This window comes from Grammomys surdaster, unplaced genomic scaffold (assembly GCF_004785775.1).
Source record: "Grammomys surdaster isolate TR1022 unplaced genomic scaffold, NIH_TR_1.0 126109, whole genome shotgun sequence".
Taxonomy (NCBI): Eukaryota; Metazoa; Chordata; class Mammalia; order Rodentia; family Muridae; genus Grammomys; species Grammomys surdaster.
The window spans coordinates 1,421,082-1,434,721 of record NW_021620917.1 but is presented as its reverse complement, the minus strand read 5'-3'; the positions used below and the strand labels follow the sequence as shown (position 1 = coordinate 1,434,721).

Here is a 13,640-nt window from a genome sequence, read left to right as displayed (position 1 = left end):
ACACACACACACACACACACACACACACACACACACACACACACACACACACATGCACGCGCGCTATAAAAAAAGGTACTGTGCTGTGAGCCTGACAACACGGGGCCTTGAGTTTGAATCCCCAGCGCCCACATAAATTGGGCGTGGCTTGGAAGGCTAACACAATGAGTCTTGATTGACTGCTCAGTGGGCGGGCAGGATCCCTGACGGAAACGGTGAGCTTCCAGTTCAATGAGAGACGTTGTGTCAAAGCACTAAGGTGGCCAGCACCCGTGGAAGACACCTGGTGCCTTGCTCTGGCCTCCCGATGTATGTACAGTTACGTGTGCATATATATACTCACTTGCACACAACACCCACAGGGCGGCAGGAGAGAGGGGGCGGAGAAAGACAGAGCTGGGATAGACATGAGAGCCTGATTCAGGAGGTGCCTCGAAAGCTTCACTTTCCAATCACAGCATGGCCTCCGATAGATAGATAGATAGATAGATAGATAGATAGATAGATAGATAGATAGATAGATAGATAGATAGATAGATAGACAGACAGATAGATGGGCCTGCGATGCTACACTATAGCTTTCCCAGCAGTCTGATCTTAGGAAACTCGATGGCATTGTGTTTTTGTGCTGTTATTGTTTTGAGACAAGGCCTTATGTGTCCTAGGCTAGCCTCAAACTCTTTATGTAGCCAAGGATGACCTTGAACTCCTAACATTGCAGCTTCCCCCCTCACAAGGGCTGGGTTCATGCATGCGAACCACTACACCCAGCTACTCACATGCCTTTCTTTAGCCTGGCTAGGAGTGGTTTCTGAAAGGCCTCAAGTTTAGGGCTCAAATGATGCAGTGGTGGCAGATGCCTTTAATCCCAGCACTTGGGAGGCAGAGGCAGCCGGATTTCTGAGTTCGAGAGTTCGAGGCTAGCCTGGTCTACAGAGTGAGTTCCAAGACAGCCAGGGCTACACAGAGAAACCCTGTCTCGAAAAAAACAAACAACAAAAAAAAAAAGTTTAGGGCTCAAAAGGGACACTGAGGTGGACTGTCGTTTTGGAAAGAAGTTTATTGGAACAGCTATAAGTGTCACTTGGATATAGAGAGACAGTGGGATGGAGGGGGCTCTGAGAAGAATTCAGGCCTCAGTGCCATCCATGAGGAAACAGTATGGTGGGTCTCTTAGGAGATTTTGAGGCTCTTCTTCTAGGTCTCAATGAAGGGGAGAGGTTTTTGCAGCAGGACTCTGCTGCACCCAAGCTATCTCTGATTTCCAAGCAGCAGTGGGAGGAGCTGAGGGAATCGGAGTAAGCAATGTGTGATTCCAAAGATATGAAGAACTAAGCAGGAGGAGCACTTTAGTTGGGGTGTATCTATTATGGGGTGGGGGGATGTTGCCACCGCAGGTCACCATCTGTTGTCTGAGGAGTCTGCCACAGTTTCTCAATAGGGTGCCTGTCTGCTCTTGTAGCAGCAGGGATCCCAGAACACAGCGGTGGGCCTGAAGGGCTGCAAAGGACATCACAGTTCCCTCCTACGCATTAGGCATTAGCCGCAGTCGGTAGGAACCCTGAACACATCTCACAGTGGCTTCCTGCATACGCTGCTTTGCCCTGGAAATTCAAGCTGCTTTGACCTGCCCACCCTTATCCCATCTCAACTCAGGAGGAACAGGCTCTGCCTGGACTGCGCCCTCCTCATCTACCACACGTTTACCAGCCTGCAAACCTGTCACCTCTCCAGCCTCGCCACCCTCCACAGCTGCTTCCACTTTCTGGTCCAACTCTGTAGGTGTTTGAGGCAGGAGGGTGTGTTAGACTTTTCTGGGCTAAATACCCAAGAGAAAGCATATAAATGCAGGAAAGCTGGCTGGGCTTCAGCTCTCTTGGTAGAGAGCTTGCCCAGCATGTATGAAGCCCTGGGTTCCATCCCAGAATCACTGAAACCCACCAGGTGGAGGCAGAACAGAAATTCAAAGTCATCCTTGACTACATAGGCCATTTGAGGCAAGCCTGGGCTATGTGAGACCCTATATTGGATGATGATGATGATAACTTTCCTTTTTAAATTTGTGTGTGTGTGTGCAGAATATTGATTCTCTAAGGAATCCTGACCATTCCCATCTCCGTCCTCTTTTTTTTTTGAGGGATAATTCTCACAGCCACCTAGAGAGGTCACCAGAGTCAAAAGAGGACAAAGATCGCAGAGCACTTGCAGGGCACCACGGTAGAGGGATCTGAGGAGAACCCTGTGTGTAAAGTAAGACATTCCCTTCACAGAACCAACATTTGAAATGAAGTGCTTATTAAAACAAATGTCACCAAGAGCAGCCACGTTAGAGATTCTCTGGTGATGAGCAAAGGTGGGAGGACTGGGTTACGCTCTGGCGTCTGTGACACTCTAGTTGAGGTCAGAGTTATTCTTCTGTTTTAAACCTGGGCCTTCAACTCATGTGCCTCATAAAAGGAATTGCAGTCGGTGGGTGCAACTCAGTGTGTGTGTGTGTGTGTGTGTGTGTGTGTCTTCATAGTATTTTCTTATTTTTAAACAGTTACAGGGATGGAACTCAAACCCTTCCTCTTGCTAAGCGGGTGCTCTACCACTGAGCCACACCCAGCCCCTCACTGGGGGATGCTGGGCAGGGGCTCTACCACTGAGCCACGCCCCAGCTCATTAAAACATTTTGAGTTGATATATAATTTTTCACATTGTGAAGTTTTGCTACTGAGTTAACTAAATTATATTAATTAGCATATCTAGCACTTCAAACATATAACCTTATTGAGGAACACCATCAATCTAACAAAGCTTTTTTTGTGGAAGAAATTGAACATACTGCGCTGATCTGCAAGTCTGATTCCCACAATGACAAGGCTATCCCAGCAAGGAGGAAGACTACAGACACACATAAGACAATATACACCGACATCACAATAGACGTAAGCTGGCTTCTGTGACACACATCTGCCACACCAGCACTTAAGAGGCAGAGGCAAGAAGATCAGGAGTTTGGGGACAGCCTCAGGTGCACAGCAAGTTCAAGACCAGCTTCTGTTAAATGACATCCTATTTCAAAATAAAAGTTAAGAAAGACAGAAAGGAAGAAGCCAGAAGCACATTAGACCCTTACCGTGGCATCAAAGGGTTGTTGCTGCAACACTTGAGTGTGTGTTCATAACCCCCCATGTCTTAGGGTCTCTATTGCTGTGATAAAATATCATGACCAAAATCAGTTTGAGGAGGAAAGGATTTTTTTTTTTTTTTTTTTTTGGTTTTTTGAGACAGGGTTTCTCTGTGTAGCCCCGGCTGTCCAGGAACTCACTCTGTAGACCAGGCTAGCCTCGAACTCTCGAACTCAGAAATCCACCTGCCTCTGCCTCCCAAGTGCTGGGATTAAACGTGTGCGCCACCACAGCCCGGCGAAAGGGTTTATTTCTATTTACAGTTCTCTATCACAGTCCACCATGGAAGGAGGGCAGGGCAGGAACCCAACCAGGGCAGGAACCTGGAGGCAGGAGCTGATGCAGAGGCCATAGATGGGTGCTGCATACTGGCTTGCTCCCCATGGCTTCCTCAGTCTGCTTTCTTATAGAACCCAGGACTAGCAGCCCAGGGATGGCCCCGCCCACAGTGAGCTGTACCCTCCCCCATCAATCCTTATTCAAAGCAATATCCCCTAGGCTTGCTTATAGGCCAATGTTATAGAGGCATCTTTTCGACTAAGATCGCCTCTTCCCAGATATGTGTAGGTCTGTGTCAAGTTGACAAAAACACCCAGTACAGAGGGGCTCCTTTGTATTGTATGAAAAGAAAAGCCAGCATCCAGGGCCTGCAGAGATGTGCAAACTGAAACTGCACAGGGATTCCACCTAGACTCGTCCTCATCAGAAATCAGGATGGAGGTAGGGACAGAAGGGACCAGCCTAGCCAAGAAAGCCCAGTCGTGTCCCCAGATCCAGGAAGAGACCTGTCTCAAATCAAATAGGTGGCGGATGATAAGATATGTACTTTCTCACACACAACAAATAAATAACAAAAGGGGGCTGGCAAGTGGGGCCAGCAAGATGGATCATTGGTTAAGAGCACTTGCTGCTCTTGCAGTGAACTCGTGTTTGATTCCCAGCACCCACAATAATGGCTCCCAACCGTCTGTAATTCCAGTTCCCAGGAAGGGGGATGGTGGGGAGAACCAATGAAAAAAATGGTTCGCTTGTTTTATTTTCCTTTTGCTTTTCTGAGTGTTCCGCTCTGCAGGTGTGGTGGTTTGAATATGCTTGGACCTGGGAGTGTCCCTGTTAGGGGGTGTGGCCTTGTTGGAGTGGGTGTGACCTTATTAGAGGAAGTGTGTCACTGTGGGGTGGGCTTGGAGACCCAATGCTCAGGCTCTGCCCAATGAAGAAGAGAGTCTCCTTCTGGCTGCCTTCAGATGAAGATATAGAACTCTCAGCTCCTCCAGTAGCACCATGCCTGCCTGGACGCTGCCATGATGATAATGGACTGAATCTCTGAATCTGTAAGCCAGCCCCAATTAAATGTTGTCCTTTATAAGAGTTGCCTTGGTCATGGTGTCTGTTCACAGCAATGAAACCCTAACTAAGACAGTAGGCATGGCTGGCCCAGAACATTCTATGTAAAACAGGCTTGCCTCCTAACTCAGAGAAACTGCCTTCCTGGTCCACTTCTAGCTCAACATCTTCCTTCCTTCCTTCCTTCCTTCCTTCCTTCCTTCCTTCCTTCCTTCCCTCCGTCTCTTCCTCCCTTCCCCTTCCCTTCCTTCCTTCCTTCCTTCCTTCCCTCCCTCCCACCCTCCCTCCCTCACCCCTCCTCCTTCCTTCCTTCCTTTCTTTCTTTTTTCTTTCTGTCTTTTAAAGAAATCAAACAAGAAGTCAGATTTTATGGTTCAAACTTAAATGTAGACGCCGAGGCAGGAAGGTTTCTTGAAATTAGAAGTTCGAATCCAGCTTCCGCAACAAAGCAAGCCCCTGTATCAGAAAAACTTCCCTAACAGTTGATTTTGCCATTTTATCCCAGAGGAAGGGATCAACATGCACCATGTCCACCAGGGGGCGATATTGTCACGGCTCTGAGTCCTGTCTAATGGGCCTCGCCCCTTTCCTCAGAGGTATTGTTTAGACCCTTTAAGAAGCTCCAATCTCTCAGTGCTGTTTTAAACTCAGTGATCCCAGCCCCTGTCTGTGACCACCTTCACCCAGGAACAGGAAGCTCCTATCCAGGCTGGAACATCTTGTGAAATTATTTGTGCCTGTCCCTCCAAGAGTTAAATTCCTTTTGCTGGTTGTTTTGGCCCATTGGGTTGACATACTTATGTGACCTAAATGATTGCCTGCCGTATCTAACTACCATGCCCTATTTCCCTCTGAAGAGCTCTTATGAGGGCCAGGTGGGATCATATGTGCAAAGTATCTTATACCCAAGCTGGGGCTGAGAGATCCCAGTTAAGAGCACTGGCTGTTCTTGCAGAAGACCGAGTTTGAATCCCAGCACCCATATCTGGGTGCTCACAAATACCTGCAACTGCGGCTCCAATAGACCAATGTCCTTGAACACCCACATTAATGTGTGTATATTCACACACAAATAAAAGATAAAAGTAAAAATACTATTAGGAAATACGCAACCTGGGATGGTAATGGGGCTCAAACCCTCTGAAGCCTTTAAGAGTCCTTCTGGAAGAGATGGCTCAGAGGTTAAGAGCACTGACTGTTCTTCCAGAGGTCCTGAGTTAAATTCCCAGGAACTACATGGTAGTTCACAACCGTCTGTAATGGGATCTGATGCCCTCTTCTGGTGTGTCTCATATACATAAAATAAATAAAATCTCTCTCTCTCTCTCTCTCTTTGGCTGGGCAGTGGTGGCGCACGCCTTTAATCCCAGCACCTGGGAGGCAGAGGCAGGTGGATTTCTGAGTTCGAGGCTAGCCTGGTCTACAGAGTGAGTTCCAGGACAGCCAGGTCTATACAAAGAAACCCTGTCTCAAAAAAAAAAATCGAAAAAAAGAGTCCTTCTGGATTGGGGCAATGGCACAGCAGGTAAAGAGCTTGCCACAAAAGTGTGGGGACCAGAGGCCATATAACCACCCACATAAAGGCTGGATGGACATAAAATTTTCCTGTAATGCCAGCACTCTCATTGTGGAGATGAGGGATCCCAGAGCAAGCTGGCTACTTAGCAAGCTCTAGGCTCAAATGTCTTCATGCAAAGACACAAGAGCACACACACATGTACCCATAAACACACCACACACACATACACACATGTGTCCTTTTTAGTCATGCATAGCATACTGTGGGAGTCACAGTTTTCCAGCAGAAGTAATGCCCATAAGTATTGGTAGCTTGTTACATATTTTTCTGGCTCTTGTACACTTTCAACCCAGTTTACACTATCATCACCAATATCCACCTGTGAGTACCATTTAGAGCTGTGGTGGAATGTGTAAATACCACAGGACTTATGAGAATGGCCTCTTTGTGTGTGTGTGTGTGTGTGTGTGCGTATGTGTGTGTGTGTGTGTGTGAGAGAGAGAGAGAATGTATCTCATTCAGTGTGTATGTGTGCATGTGTGTGTCTGTGTGTGTCTGTATGTGTTTCTGTGTGTGTCTGTGTGTGTATGTGAGAGAGAACATATCTCATTCAGTGTGTGTGTGTGTGTGTGTGTGTGTGTGTGTGTGTGCAGGTTCATGAAGGCCAGAGGTCAATGTGGGTTGTCTTTTCAGTCACTCTCCATCTTGTGTTTTGCCACAAGATCTCTCACTAATTCAGCTCAAGAGAACTGTTTAATTCACAATGGACAGAAAGGAGAAAGCCAGGGGAAAAAGAGGGAGAGGAGGGTGTGTAGTGGGGAGAAGAGGAAAAGGAAGAAGAGAGGAGAGGGAAGGAGGAGAAGGGACAAAGGCTTATTTCCCTCAGCTAGGTCCTACCTCTTAGTCTTCCCCAAACAGTGCCCCCCCTGGGAACCTAGCATCCAATACATGAGTTTATGGGGGACACTGCACACTCAAACTACAGCAGTAATCTAATTCCCTGAGTTGTCTAGATTCTGTCCTTCTGGAGGTGTGTGTGTGTACATGCGTGCATACATGTACACGCATGTGTACATATGTGTGCATGTGCATGTAGAAGCCGCTGGTAAATGTTCAGTGTCTTCCTCTATCACCTGCCACTTTATTTGGTGGATAGAGCCTCTCTCTATTCACAAATTCTGGGTTTTTTTTTTTAGATTTATTTATTTATTTCATGTATGTGAGTACACTGTCGCTGTCTTCAGACACAGTAGAAGAGGGCATCAGATGCCATTACAGATGGTTGTGAGCCACCATGTGATTGCTGAGACTAGAACTCAGGACCTCTGAAAGAGCAATCAGTGTTTTTAATCCTGAGCCATCTTCCCAGCCCTATCTACAAATTCTATCACCAATTTGGCTACATTGGTTGACCTGTGAAACCCACAAATGTCCTGGTCATCCCCTCCCCAGCACTGAGGTTACAAGTGTTTGCTCCCAGGCTTGGGTTGTTTGTCTGTCTGTTTGTTTGTTTGTTTGTTTTTCGAGACAGGGTTTCTCTGTGTAGCCCTGGCTGTCCTGGAACTCACTCTGTAGACCAGGCTGGCCTCGAACTCAGAAATCTGCCTGCCTCTGCCTCCCAAGTGCTGGGATTAAAGGTGTGTGCCACCAGTGCCCGGTGAATTTTTTAAAAAAGTGAGTCTATTTGTGTTTGTGTGCGTGAGTGTACACTATGTGTATACGGGTGCCCATGGAGGCCAGAGGAGGGTGCTGGATCCTGTGAAGCTGGAGTTACAGGCAGTTGTGAACCCCATGTGGGTGCTGGGGACAGAACCCGCCATGTGGGTTCTCTGCAAGAATAGGAGGGACTCTAACTACTGAGCCGTCTCTCCAGCCTGTACTCTGCTATTTTACGTAGACACTGGGGACCAAACTCAGATCCTTACACTTGTGTGACAAGTGTTCCACAACTCAGCTATCTGCTCATCTCCTGCTAGATTTAAAAAAATATTTACACTCTATTTGTGTGTGGTGGGGACACACCTGTGGATCAGAGGGCATGGGTCCCTTTGAATTCAGTCAGTTCTCTCCCACCATGTAGATTCTGGGGCTCGAACTCAGGTCTCCAGGTTTGGTGGCAAGCCCCATTACCTGCTTTGCCATCTCACCTGCCCATGGCAGTCTTTTACCCAAGCATCAGAGGCATCAATAACTTCCATGAAAGCCTCCAGGGCAGGCTCAGACACAGGGGCATCATTTTCCCCCCTGTCTCCAATCCTGACACTGCTAGTGCAGACAGAGTCCTCAGGAGATGCCAGCTCATTGCACCTCACCTATCCAGACGTGCTCAAAGGTTGACTTTGCCGGCCTGAGGCTGGTTTCCTGGTCCTTCTGTATCATGGGAGGGACTTGTCCTCACAGCTCAGTCACCAAGAGCCCTGGATGCTGGAGCTAGGTGGGATTTCAAAGTCCTGGATGCTCAGCCCTTCACACCCACCCAGCGAGTGTGATCGCGGCTGCAGGATCTAAAATAGATGTGCTTGGCAGGGGCCCGCCTGAGGTGCTGAAGTGGGACTTCACATGCCCGGCTGAGGTGTACGTGCAAAAGGAAGCCAGTCAACGCACACCTCTCCCCCACGCATATCCAGCAGGAAGGACTTGTCTTGTTGTTTTTATTATTTACACGTTATTTAGTTACTTGTGGTGTGTGTCTAGGTCAAAGTACAATTTGCAAGGGTTGGCTATCTCTTTCTACCCTGTGGGGCATTAAAATCAAACTCAGGTTGTGAGGTTTGGTACCAAGTGCCTTTACCAAATATCATCATCATTACTATTATTATTGAGTGTGGCATATACCTATTTTTGCATGTGTGTTGCATGCACATCTATGCACATGTGTGTGCACATATGTGTGAAGGCCAGGGAGACTGATTTGAGGTGTCTTCCTTGCTCACACTTCACTTGAATGTTAAGGCAGGATCTCACACTTGAACTCAGAGCTTGGTAATTTGGTTACTCTAGCTAGTCAGGGGGTTTCCATACCTGCCTGGCGTTTACCTAGGTACCAGGGATCTGAACTCAGGTCCTCTCACTTACTCGGCAAGTGCCTTATCCACTGAGCCATCACTGCAGCCCCAGGTGGGGCTTCTTATAAAGGTCTTATTTGTTTATTAATTTATTTATTTGTTGTGTCCAAGTGCATGAATGCATGTGCGTGTGTGTGTGTGTGTGTGTGTGCATTTAGAGGCTGGAGGAAGACCTCAGATGTCACTCTTCAAGAACTGACCACTTTGTTTTTGAGACAGTCTCTCATTGGTCTAGGGCTCATCTATGAGGCCAGGCTAGACCCATCTGTTCCCACCTACTTGGTGCTGGGATTATGAATACCTGGTTCTTAAACATATGGATCCTGGGGACTGAACTCAGGTTTTCATACTTCCAAGGACACACCCACATATGTGCATGCATATGCACACACACACACACAAATAAAAAGAAGAGAGATGCTGGGTAGTGGCAATGCACACCTTTAATCCCAGCATTCAGGAGGCATAGGCAGATGGATCTCTGAGTTCAAGGTCAGCCTGGTCTACAGAGTGAATTCTAGGACAGAGAACCCCTGTCTCAGAAAACTACATCAATAGATAATAGATAGATAGATAGATAGATAGATAGATAGATAGATAGATACATACATACATACATACATACATACATACATACATACAAATAAAATAAGAAGAACAAAAGGAAGAAGGCCAGCTGACTGGCATGAGCGGTACCTTGGACCCTCCTTTTGAGGGACTAGCAGGTCATCGTACAGCTGCGACTGGTGGAATTGTGTCATCCTGTGCTGACATCAGTGCTGCTGTGTGTTAGGATGTGACAGATTATGAGTCGGTTTCTTTGTTCTGGGGTCCCCAGGCTGCCACTGGGTGCTCTCAGCACACAAAAATAGAGAGTATAAGTTCTGGTAATGAGAGAAGGAAGAGAAGAGAACCTCCTACCCCCAGACTGGGGACAGGATGTCTCCTCTTAGCCATCATCCCTTTTGTGCACGAATATACTCACACTCATGCACACACATAAATATAATAACAATAATAATAAGATGATGATGATAACTATTGTTTTGGTTTTTCGAGACAGGGTTTCTCTGTGTAGCCCTGGCTGTTCTGGAACTCACTTTATAGACCAGGCTGGCCTCGAACTCAGAGATCTGCCTGCTTCTGCCTCCCAAGTGCTGGGATTAAAGGCTTGTGCCACCACTGCCCAGATAATACAATCTTTTAAAAGACAAAGTGGATGACATTTGAGGAATGGCAGCCCAGGGATCCTAAGCTGATATGCAGCTGAAGACGACCTCTTGTCTCAATCTGTCAAGTGTTAGCAATGCAGGTGTGCATCGCCATGAGTTCTGGGGCTCAAACCCAGGCCCCCATGAATGCTACCCAGGCACTGGTCCACCTGAGCTCCGTCCCTGGCCCCTCAAGAGAACATTTCTCGTCTTTGTAAACAAGACAAGCGGCCAGATCTGGAGAAGCACTTGGTGAGGTCAAACATGATTTAAACAGCAAATCTAAACTTTGGGCGCTCAGGGCCAAAGGCAAATGTTAGGCTGGGTCTCAGAAAGCAGACCGAGCCAAAAAACAACAAATGGCCATCACTAATGGAATCAGACCATCACTTCTAAGTGCTAATGTGCCCCAGACAGACAGCTTTGTAAGAAATCCTGGAGTGTGCAGCTTATGTGTTCAGGGGATACATGTATAAGAATGGTAGTTCTTCCCTGTGAAGAACCAATAATATAAGTGTGTGTGCATGTGTGTGTGTGTGTATGTACTTGTATGCATGTATTTATATCTGGCCAGAAGATGACATCTGGTATCACCACACCCTAACCTGCTCCCAGTCCAGGATAGGACAACCCAACCATTTTCTCCCGCTCTGGACATCAGAACTCCTGTCCTTGAACCAGCTGTCCTTCAGTTTTGTCAGTCTTCTAGATTTGGAATGATTCATACCACAACCCGCCCTGGTTACCAGCTTTCAGACAGCACATGTGCCTGTCCTAAGCTTCCATAATCTCGAGTTTAAATTTCCTAAGAAATTTGGGGCTGGGATGAATCCTGGGGTCAAATCCTGTCCCCAGCACCCACATAAAAAAGTGGGTGTGGCAGCATATGCCTGTAAGTCTAGCCCTGAGAAGGTGGCCTCAGGGAGACCCTGGAGCTCACTGGCTCACCAGTATGAGCTGCAGGTCCAGTGAGGGGCTGAAGGCGACTCAGGACATCACTGGAATCCACAAACCTCATCTTTTGTGCGGGATTACAGGGATGCTTGCTCCGTCATGACAGACTCTTCACACGGATTATGGGGATCTGAACTCAGGTCCTCAGGCTTGTGTGGCAGGCACTTTCCTGACTGAGCCCTATCCCCAGTACATTCTTGAAATTTATTACATTTTATTTATTTATGTTGTGTGTGTGCATGTGTGTGCATACGAGGGCACACAGGTTCTCTCTCCGCCCACCCATGGGTCCCAGGAATCAATCTCAGGTTGTCTGTCTAGGCAGCAGATTGTCTGTCTGTCGGGTGCCTTTACCCTCTTAACAGTCTCACTTGGGCCCCACCTACAAGTCATTTTTTATAAACTGCTTCCTTAGAAACCACTACGACTTTTCGTCCCCCACCCCCACCCCCTGCAGCCCTTAACTATACATGGCATCTCGTTCTTCTGCCTGGTTGTTGCTTTGGTTTATTCTGGGAGGTGAGTTTTTAAGAAGATAAGGACAGATTTTCCACCAAAGTAACAATCCATTAGCATCCCACCGAACCGTGCCCTCACGGATTCTGAAATCCCCCTTAACCGCTAGATCTGTGTGTTCCTCAGAGAGCCTGGGAAAATGTCTCATTTCAGTTTTTCTTCCTCATTCTGGCACTAAGTCAGTTTTTTGGCTGTAGACGGAATCTATTTTGAGTTGCCTTTGCGTGTGTGTGTGTGTGTGTGTGTGTGTGTGTGTGTTGCTTCATATGTGTGGGTCTCCTGTGGCCTTTACATCTGAGACTCTTTTCTCCCTCCCAGATTCACAAAGATGGAGACAGCCAAGCAGGGAGAGCTTTTCTCCGGCACAGATGGCCATTGCAGGGAGAGGAGGATGCTGTGGGCCCTTCCACTTGAGCTTGGAGAAGGAAGCCAATTGGTCAGCCAGGGTGTGACAGCCACTCCAGAGGCTGATGTAGGAGGATAGAAAATTTGAAGCTAACCTGGTCTACTTATTGAGTTTCAGGATAGCCTGAGCTACATAGCAAGAGATCCCTGTTTGCTACTGCTGCTGCTATTGTTTGAATTAAAGTCATCCTTACCTACTGAGCAAGGTGAAGGCCAGCATGAAACCCTGTCTCAAATAAACAATATTGTTGATTTGTCGGTGCTGATCACCACTGCGTGCCACAGCCTTTCTCTCAGGCCTGAGTGAAGCCCATCTAACGTGCATTTTAATTTTATTTTTAATAGTCTAGATCCACAGAGTTCCCTTTCCTGAGGAGAGGCTCTCAGCAGCACTTTGACTTTCTGTAGGTTTCAGCTCCCTGTGGTCAAGCCCATTCCAAAAACGATGAAATAGAAAGTTCCAGAACCCCTAAGATGGAAGGGGAGAAACGTCTCCCCGAGTTGTCTCCGACCTCCACATGTGCACTGTAGCCTGTGTAACCCTACGCATGTACACATGCATATAAAGTGAGTAAATAAAAACATGTAATCCGTTGGGACTGGAGACATGGCTCATCGGTTAAGAGCACTGGCTGTTCTAGAGTATCCAAGAGCAATTCCCAGCACCCACACAGATAGTTCACAACTGTCTGTAACCCAGTTCCCGGGCTTCCAGCACCCTCACACAGACATACATGCAGGCAAAACATCAGTGCACATAAAAAGAAATAATTTTTTTTTTTAAATTTAAAGTGGGGGGCTGGAGAGATAGCTTAAGCAGTTAAGAGAACTGACTGTTCTTCTGAGTTCAATTCTCAGCAACCACATGGTGGCTCATAACCATTTGTAATGGGATCTGATGTCCCCTTCTGGTGTGTCTGTAGACAGACAGCTACAGTGTATTCACATACATAAAATAAATAAATAAATAATTCTTTTTTTTAAAAAAAATTAAAGTGTAATACATTTTTAAAAGTTACATTGGTAGTTTAAGGGTTTGTTTTGGGAGGCTGTTTTCTTTTTTTTTAATTTATTTATTTTTATTTTATGTGCCTTGGTGTTTTGCCTGCATGTGTGTCTGTGTGGGGGTGTTGGATACCCTGGAACTAGAGTTACAGAGAGTTGTGAGCTGCCAGGTGGTTGCTGGGAATTGAACCCAGGTCCTCTGGAAAAGCAGTCAGTACCCCTAACTACTAAGCCATCTCTCCAGTTCCGTTTTCTATTTTTAGTTAGCACTTTTTAATTTTGTTGAGAATTTCATTAACAAGAAACATGCCGATGGCACTTCTGTCCCCCACTCTTCTCCCTTCTTAGGCTGGGGTGTGGTTCAGTGGTAGAGCCTCTGCCTAGAATCCCCCAGTGAGGGGCTGGGGTGTGGCTCAGTGGTAGAGCACCTGCCTAGAATCCCCCAGTG

At 47.0% G+C, this 13,640-nt stretch overlaps 1 protein-coding gene across 1 annotated transcript in view; it reads right to left on the bottom strand.

Annotated features, from left to right (window-relative positions):
* The window catches only part of LOC114611434 (oncomodulin), a 27,700-nt gene that overhangs the window by 12,985 nt on the left and 1,075 nt on the right, over positions 1-13,640 (bottom strand). The gene's annotated exons all lie outside the window — the stretch shown is intronic.